We start from the raw sequence: 9234 nt of genomic DNA, 5'->3' as shown, positions 1-9234 counted from the left end.
GTCGACAGTGTCAAAGGCCTTGCTGAAGTCCAGAAAGACTACATCCACGGCGACACCTGTATCCAATTCTTTTGTGACCTGATCGTAAAAGGCAATCAGGTTGGTCTGACATGACCTGCCCCTAATGAAACCATGCTGGTTGCCCTTGAGCATCATCTCTGATGCCGGCCCATCACAGATGTGCTCCTTGATGATCTTCTCAAACAGTTTCCCCAGGATTGAGGTAAGACTGACGGGCCTATAGTTGTCCGGGTCCTCCCTCCTCCCTTTTTTAAAGAAGGGGACCACATTGGCTATCTTCCAATCATCTGGCACCTGGCCCGAGCACCACGAGTGCTCATAAAGCTGTGCCAAGGGCCCTGCAATAACCCCTGCTAGCTCCCTCAACACCCTGGGGTGAAGAGCATCTGGATCTGCTGATTTGAACACATCCAGCCCCTCCAGAAGCACTCTAACCCAGTCCTCCTCAACCTTAGGTCTTGAGGCATTCCCCTCAAGTCCATCTTGAATCATGGTGGGGAGTCCCGGTCCCTGCACAGGAAAATGGAGGTGAAGAATTTGTTAAAGATGTTTGCCTTCTCTTCTGGTGCAACCACCAGATTGCCCAGCGCATCTTGTAGGGGCCCCACATTTCCCAGTGCCTTCTTCATCCTCCCTGTATATTTGAAAAAGGACTTTTCCTTTTTCCCTTTTCAAGGTCCTCTCCTCCCCTCCCCATTCTTCCTGTTCAAGTTCTATTCCCTGCCTGTCAGAGTCTTTCCTGCTACCCCTCCCCCCTGCAACAACATGCAGGGAGGTGGGAGGCAGTTCAGGACTTGATTCTCAATCCTGCAGGCTCCCAGCTAAGCAACCAGGGGCCCATGACATGCAGAGACGCTCATCAATGACAACAGCACTCTCCTCCCAGCCATGGAAGTCAGGCACTAATAGTGTAGGCTGAGATACCCCTCCAGGTGGTGACGCACATTGTGGGAAATTGTGGGATTGCCTGGGACACCCTCAAAGCTCAGGACCCCACACCAGTTTCTCAGTTGCATCTGGGGAACCATGGCAATCAGCAGAAGCAAGGCATAGTGGTTCAGGCACCCTACAGTGCACTCAAGCAGTTCATTATGATGTATCCACAGGACTGAGACAAAAGGCACCCTCACAAGGCCACTAGGGGGAGGGTGGAGTAGGTTATCATCTCTGTGTCCCAGCTGTGTCAGAGCCCCTCACCACCAGAACCTGGGCACCACAGGTCCAGTGGCACTGGAGCAAACTGCTTGACTTGTAGGGAGGAGAAGTGGGGAGTTGATCTAGAGCTGCTGCTGCAGCTGCCAGAAGAGGCCAGCCCCAGCCTGGCCTGGGTAGACTATGGAGAAGGCAGGCTCCCTGCAGCAAGCATTAAGCAGCCTTCCTGCCCCACTGTGGAAGTGGGGATGGAAGGGTTGGCCAGAGGCTGCCTATGGAAGGGCCCACCTGGCCAATTTATCATGGATCCTGAGCAACTCTGCATTCACAAGACCTGAACTGAGGGAGTTATCTCTGAAAATGGTGCAAACTCTCACAAAGAGCTTCTCTGTTCTTGCTCCACAGAACCTGCAGCTGCACATAGAGAAGACCTACCAGCTGCCAGCAGAGATAGAGCCGCAAGGATGCCACCACCACCATTTGCAGGTGCATGCCACATGCATTGCCTTCAACAGCATCAGAGGCAGGACCAAACAGTGCTCCTGGAGTAGTTGGTCACCATAGCCAAGGAGCAGCTCACAGACTTTTGGGTCTGGGACTGCCAGAACTTGGAGAGGGACTGGCAGAGGGACCAGAAGCACCTCACCCTCAAGCAGAGGAGGCTTTCCCCCCAGCCCTCCTCCAAGAGAGGCAGGTCACCCTCCAGGAGAGGCCTTTGAGGAGAGATATTTCACCCTCCTGAAGACACTGGTGAAGGTGCATAAGGAGCAGTGTGCCACAGTGTGCCAGGTGCTCGAGGGCATAGAGGATAACTGGCAAGTCCTGGGCACAGTGTTGTCCCTGGTAGTCACATTCATGTCACTCAGCACCCAGGCCCTGGCCCAAGCTCTGGCCTTGCCTGGCCCCTGGAAGCCAGACCAGTGTCAAGTGCCCCAGTGGGTGTGGAACAAGGTTCAGTACTGCTTGCAGCTGCCAGGACCCCCTGCCCCTGCTTCTGATCCTGGTACCCTTGTGGCCTGGGCTGCTGCTCACTGCTCACCCCACCACTATACAGCCCCTGAGTGGGAGCTGGCTATGGTTAGGCCAGCTTCCCACCTGGGCCCTGCTGGCCCCAGTCGCATAGAGAAGGAGGGGGAGAAGGCTGAGCAGGATGGAACTGTGCCTGCCCTTGCCCCTGGGCCAGCCCTTAGCCTGCTGGCTCACCATGACAACCACACCCAACATGGTGTTGGTGGCGGCTGGGTTGCCAGGTGCCATTTCCCATGATCTGCACTGTAGGTGCCTCCACACCTCTGTCCCCTCCCCAGTTGAAAACACACTGTGCATAGTTTCACAGGATGACAGTCTTTTATCGGTGGTGTGTGTTGGGGTTAGGGAAAGGTATGTTCTTGAGAGGGAGGGCTGGAATATGCTGTTGGGGAAGGAGTAGGTGTGTTTCTGGGGAGGAAGGGAAGGAGGGGATCTATTCTTGTGAAGGAGTGGGGTAGGAAAATAAAATATCATGTTTGTTGCAAACTATCTATAGTGTGCATGATCTTGGGGTTGCACTGTAGGCCTGGGGTCCATGGGTAGTTGCCCAGGTGCCTTACTGTGGGGATGGATGAGAAAGTGGTCAGCAAGCAACTCATGGACACAGTGTCCTGGCGACTGCTGCCCGGGGGAGGACAAGGGGCATCCATGATTTTCTGGCCACACACTCCAGGGACTCTGCCCCTGCCAGCCCAAGGCTGCCCCCAGAGTTAACTATGTGTAAAAATGTGTTCTCTCCTGTTTCACAAGGCTAAGAAGTTTACTTCTAATGATGAATGAAAAACAATTATTCATAGTTTCATAGATGTTAGGGTCGGAAGGGACCTATTAGATCATTGAGTCTGACCCACTGCCCTGGGCAGGAATGAGTGCTGGGGGCAAATGACCCCAGCCAGGGGTCTGTCCAATCTCCTTTTAAATACCTCCAAGGAAAGGGACAGCACCACCTCCCTTGGAAGCACATTCCATATTCTGACAACCCTCACTGTAAAGAATTTTTTCCTGATGTCCAATCTGAATTTGCTTTCTTCCACTTGGTGGCCATTATATCTAGTTACCCCGACAGGCGCCTTGTAAACATTGCATCCCCTATTTCTTGCTGGCCCTCCCTGATGAGTTTGTAGGCAGCCACGAAATCACCTCTCAGCCTCCTCTTGCGGAGGCTGAACAGGTTCAGGTCTCCCAATTGGTCCACATAGAGTTTTTTCTGTAGGCCTTTAACCAGACAGCTGGCCCTTCTCTGAACCCTCTCCAGGCCATCCACATCCCTCCTGAAGTGCGGTGCCCAAAACTGGACTCAGTACTCTAGCTGCGGCCTAACCAATACTGCATAGAGGGAAAGTATCACCTCCCTAGACATGTTTGTGATGCACCTACTTATGCAAGTGTAGCAGACTTGCCTTTTGGAGCTTGGGTTGAGCCTCAGGATTAAAATCTTGCTGTTTTGATTGGTGGAGCCCATCCACCAATCAGGAGGCAGCAAGAGGAGTTAAGTCATACCCCTTTCCTGGGGGGAGGGGGAGAGAATCTCCACCCCCCACACTTCCCCAGACCTGATTGAAAATTGCAATACTCAGGTCTGGAAGACTTCAGGGGCAGAGCTCTGGAGAGTATAAAAGGAGCTGCATGCCCAGCATGAGGGGAACGCACCCGGGACAGAGAAGAGAGAGGAGTGGGGCTTAGAAGAGCTGAGGAGAGCTTCTCAGCTGGGCAAAGCAGTAGCCCAAAAGTGCCTATGAAGACTTCCATCAGCAGGGAACAGCAAACAGGTACAGCGGCTAGGATTTCAGTGTGCAGCGTGGTGCATGACATCCATATCCTGCAAACTGCGTGCAGCAGATGGCGTGCAGTCAGAGACATGGTGCAAAGGCTGATGCACAGAGCAGGATCTTTGGAGTACTTGGGCGGCTCAGGTCCTCAACTCCCAGAACAAGGCTGGGAGCTCAGTGCAGGAGGCACTGCATGGAGGGTCTGGTAGCCAACCGAGCCTGGTGGTGTATGGGGAAGCCAAGACACCCAACCCATAGCAAAAGGTTGAGTCCGGGGAGCCAGACAGTGCTCAGGCTACTGAGCCAGCAGACATGGCAAAGCCAGAGGCCCCAGAAGCCCTGCATAATGGTGTAGCAAAACCCCCAGTTTTTTCTTTTTCTTTTTTTTTTTTGTTGTATTTATTTTAAAATGCATTCCCCACCTCCTTTCCCCAACCATTTCTGACTTTTTCTGTCCCTCTCTATTCCCTATAGATAAGTGTAAGTAAGCTAAGATGTAGGATAAGCTTTAAACATTTTTATTTTGGTAGCAAGTTTTTGGTTTTGGATATCCACCATTTTATATTGTATTATTATCATTTTCATATTGATTTTTATTGTTTCATATGGATATTGTATGGTCTAGGCCTGTGTTTGTAAGTGAACCAAAGTCATGTCAAGTTTCCATTTTATATGTCAAGTCTCCATCTTCTGTCCTCTGCCTGGGCATCCCATGTTGCAACTGTATGAGTCACGTACCCCTCCCATGTAAATTGGTTCCCCGATGAATGAGTGTGATTGGGAATGATTGAAACACAATGGTAACAGGCCTCTACTGAATGGCCTGTAATGACTGGGCCATCACCTCACATTGATTTAACCAGGAACCACGACTTTCTCTGCTTTCCTGCTGCCCCTGCTGTCTCTCAGTTTCTTTTGTCCCTTTCCCTGTTATTTTCTGCTGTCCCCCTGCTTCCCACGCTCCTACTGCCTTTTCCCTGTGACTTTCTGCTGCCTTTCTCTGCTTTCCTGCTGCCCCTGCTGTCTCTCAGTTTCTTTTGTCCCTTTCCCTGTTATTTTCTGCTGTCCCCCTGCTTCCCACGCTCCTACTGCCTTTTCCCTGTGACTTTCTGCTGCCTTTCTCTGCTTTCCTGCTGCCCCTGCTGTCTCTCAGTTTCTTTTGTCCCTTTCCCTGTTATTTTCTGCTGTCCCCCTGCTTCCCACGCTCCTACTGCCTTTTCCCTGTGACTTTCTGCTGCCTTTCTCTGCTTTCCTGCTGCCCCTGCTGTCTCTCAGTTTCTTTTGTCCCTTTCCCTGTTATTTTCTGCTGTCCCCCTGCTTCCCACGCTCCTACTGCCTTTTCCCTGTGACTTTCTGCTGCCTTTCTCTGCTTTCCTGCTGCCCCTGCTGTCTCTCAGTTTCTTTTGTCCCTTTCCCTGTTATTTTCTGCTGTCCCCCTGCTTCCCACGCTCCTACTGCCTTTTCCCTGTGACTTTCTGCTGCCTTTCTCTGCTTTCCTGCTGCCCCTGCTGTCTCTCAGTTTCTTTTGTCCCTTTCCCTGTTATTTTCTGCTGTCCCCCTGCTTCCCACGCTCCTACTGCCTTTTCCCTGTGACTTTCTGCTGCCTTTCTCTGCTTTCCTGCTGCCCCTGCTGTCTCTCAGTTTCTTTTGTCCCTTTCCCTGTTATTTTCTGCTGTCCCCCTGCTTCCCACGCTCCTACTGCCTTTTCCCTGTGACTTTCTGCTGCCTTTCTCTGCTTTCCTGCTGCCCCTGCTGCCTTTCAGTCTCTCCTGCTGCTTTTTTCTGTGATTTTCTGCTGTCCATCTCTCTGTTTTCAGGCTTCCCCCCCTCACCCACAGCTTCCTAGACTTCTCCAGGTGCCCTGGAGCCTTCCTCCACACCCGGAGCCCCTCTTTAACACCCACACTTTCCCTTAGTCTCACTTTCCCTCTCCAGCACCTACCTTTTCACCTGCCCCATAGTTCTGGCTCCAGTCCCAGACTGTGTGCCGGCATGCTTCCCTGTTCTGCAGGCTTTGGGCATTGTCTTTTAATCAATTAAGATCAATTAACCTAAAGTTACCCCCAAGCCTCAGTTCTTCAGCCCAGGCCCCTGCAGTCTACTAGTTCTAATCCCGGTCCTGGTAACTTTAACTCCTTACACTTCTACTTTCTTACCTTAACCTTTCTCCAGGTATCCCGAGTACACCAAGCACATGCATACATACACATCACAACACCCAACTTAGGAACTCACCTGTGTGTATGTGTAGGTGGGTGGTATGTGTGTGAATTAGTAAATACACATATATACACACATATATAGCTATCATTGTGTGTGTGTGTGTGTGTGGTATATGAATTACTAATCCACATATGTGTATTAGATGTGCAGGTGTTGGTAACTGGTAACTGATTCTGTCTAAATGTGGTTTGTGTAGTGTGTATGGGTTTAAACTGGTGATAGGTTTGAACCTAAACTGGTTATTTTGAACGTGTGTGTATCTGAGTTGCTAGTGTGAGTGTGTGTGTGTGTGTGTGTATACATTGTGTGTGTGTGTGTGTGTGAGTGTGTGTTTGTATATGCCATATATATATATGGCATTGTGTGCATGATATACGAATTATTGATCTGTGTCTAACTTTTGGGGTGTATAGTGTATGTGCTTGAATTGGTGATAAGTATGCATGTGTCTAGGCTGGTTTGGATGTGCATGTGCCTGAGCTGGTAGTAGGTGTGTATGAACCTAATTAATTTGTGTGTGTTTTGTATATGTGCAATTGTGTCACACCCTCCTACCTAACAGCGCAATATTGAGATCCTGAGAGTTGGCGTGACCCCCCAGGGCAACAGTGGAGCCCTGTTCCAGGGGACAGCGACCACCCCCACCCCAAAGCCCACCGCAGGTGAGAGACCAGCTTGGCACACAGGACAAGGGCCACCCTTCAGGCCTGGGAGCTATGAGTTTCAGGGAAAAAAGGTTTCCCACAGAGGAGGTGGAGTCCCCCCTGGTTTCGTTAAGTGCTCCTGAAAGTGGTGGTCCCACTGGGAGGGCCCCCCTAAAGTTACCAGCTTCCTTGTAGGGCTTGGAAAAAGCCCAAGGGCATTGAGGTTTCCCCTTGGAATTAAGTTTAACTTTGGGGTTCTTGTACCATAAGTGATGTGATGTCATGCCTTATATTTTGTGAACTCTCATGTTTGTAAATTAGTAGATAAGTAGAGCCCTAGGGCTCTGCTAGGACCCCCTGTTGCTATTATTTCACCTGTTGTTTATTTGTATTTATTTGTGGCTTATTTATTGTTCACTGTTCAATGGTGGGCTTTCACCCCAAAAGTCCCCCCCTATCTGTGGTAGAGGCTTGTCTCTATCAATAAAGGCATCATCAATCTCTGGAGCTCATCACTTGTCTGAGTGGCTTTTTTCCTTTTCTTCTTTTCTTACCCTATCTTCTACACCAAGACAACTTTAGCACCTCAGCTAACAAGTCAAAGTCCACCGTGATGTCTTGTTGGCCCCTCCCACATGTCCATGATTTCTCCTGCCACGACTTGTTTTTATGGGAGAAAATAGAATGCCAGGGCATGTGGGTCTTGATGCTTTGGCTCTTGTAATTTGTCTTAGTGTAGTGAGGGCTCCACCAACCCCTAAACCCTTGCCTGTTCCACCGGGTGGTAGTTCAGTTGTCTCTGCAATCTACCTTTGAGCAGTACAAAAAAAATGCTCCTTGAGTCTTTAGGTCTGGCCAATCAGTATCCCCAATGGGCCCGGTTGTACCTGCCAGTAATCCCAGCCAGTCTTTGCCCTCGCTTATTGTCCTGATAGTTGTAAACACATTATCTGGGGTGACTTTCCTCTCACCCGAATGAAAGGAGAACAAAAAAACAAACTGGCACTTCTTCTGCCCTTATAGTCCCACCTTTGCGGTACCCTTTTTCTTCAGCCCTGCTATTAGGTTCTTTATGGTACCTTCTAACTGGCTCATGCAGTTTCTGTTTCTCTCTGGGCATTTCCTTCTCCCAGCAGTTTCCTCCACAGAATTGCTTCCCTTAAGCCCAGTCTTCCTTGCTTCCTCAGTGCCTCCAGCTCTCCCTGCCATCTCACTGCCTGAGTCAGTCACTTCTGATTTCCTGTGTCCCCTTTTTGCCTGTCCCTGGTCTCCTTTTATCCTGGAGCTCCTGCTGACTCCCCCTCCCCTCCTGAAACAGGTGAAGGAGTCCTGCAGAGTTCTTTGCAATACAGGTGGGGACATTTTACTTCTCTGGGGCTCTTCTCTTTCCCCACACCATCCCTCCAGAGTCTTGAGATGGTCCAAGGTCTTTGCCACAGCCTGCCACTTCTCCATGCCGAAGAGGAAGTTGGTCAGGGTGTCGGCCTCTGCCAGCTCCTGGCAGTGAGCACACGCCCTCACACCATGGGCCGCGCCCTCCTTCAGCTCCCACAGGAATTTCTTGTGGGACTGGAGGCTCTTGAGGAGCTCCATGTCATTGCCAGCATGGAGCAGGGCTCCCTCGAGCTCTGCCACATCCTCCTCCATCTCCTGGGTGCGGCGGCAGATCTCACTTGCCACCAGCTGGGAATACTGCTGGCAGAATGCCTGATCCTGGATCTTCCCCACGTCCTACCACAGCCACCAGGAGTAGTCTGCTCGTTCAGCCTCCCAACTCCTCCAGAGGTGGGTGAAGCTATCCCTGAAGTGGACGTCCTGTAGCAGGCTGATGTTGAGGCACCAGTAAGGGACCCGTGTGCATGCCCTGCCAGGCAGGCTTAGTTCACAGCAGACTGGGGCATGGTCTGAGAGGCCTGATGTTATGATGAGGCTGCTGCACAGTAACGGCAGATGGTGCTGGGTGATGTAGAGGTGGTTGAGGTGGGCCATAGCATCCCCACTGGCACTCATCTTTGTCCAGGTGTATTGGTGCAGGACCTGCCAGGCTTTGACAAGATCCGTCACCTCCAGCACAGTCCACAGCTTGCAACCTGAAGGCAGGTGTGGTTCTGGCCCCATCCAGTCTAGCAGTGCATCGACAGTGCAGTTAAAATCCCCACCTGCGAGGAGCAGGTCATTGCTCTCACTGACATCATGAAGTAGGTCACCCAGGGTCTCTAAGAAAGCCACGCTCTCCCTCCCCTCAGTGGGCGCATAGACATTAACAAGGAGCAGGCTCTGATGTTGCAGGGTGATGTGGACGGTCAGCAGCCAGCTGGGGATGACCTCTTGTGCCACCGCCAAGTTGTACTGCAGCTGCGGTGAGAGGAGGGTCACCCCCCCTGCGCTGAGGTTGG

At 51.3% G+C, this 9234-nt stretch overlaps 1 long non-coding RNA gene across 1 annotated transcript in view; it reads left to right on the top strand.

Moving 5' to 3' along the window:
- LOC102373734 overlaps positions 1-1695 on the top strand; it is a 92824-nt gene extending 91129 nt beyond the window's left edge. The window contains exon 3 of the long non-coding RNA XR_324302.1: positions 1579-1695. This is a non-coding gene — a long non-coding RNA (uncharacterized LOC102373734). The remainder of the gene's footprint in view (positions 1-1578) is intronic.
- The last annotated feature ends 7539 nt before the right edge of the window (positions 1696-9234 follow it).

This window comes from Alligator sinensis, unplaced genomic scaffold (assembly GCF_000455745.1).
Source record: "Alligator sinensis unplaced genomic scaffold, ASM45574v1 scaffold183_1, whole genome shotgun sequence".
Classification (NCBI taxonomy): domain Eukaryota; kingdom Metazoa; phylum Chordata; order Crocodylia; family Alligatoridae; genus Alligator; species Alligator sinensis.
The sequence above is the reverse complement of the archived record's forward strand: the minus strand, read 5'-3'. Positions and strand labels throughout refer to the sequence as shown.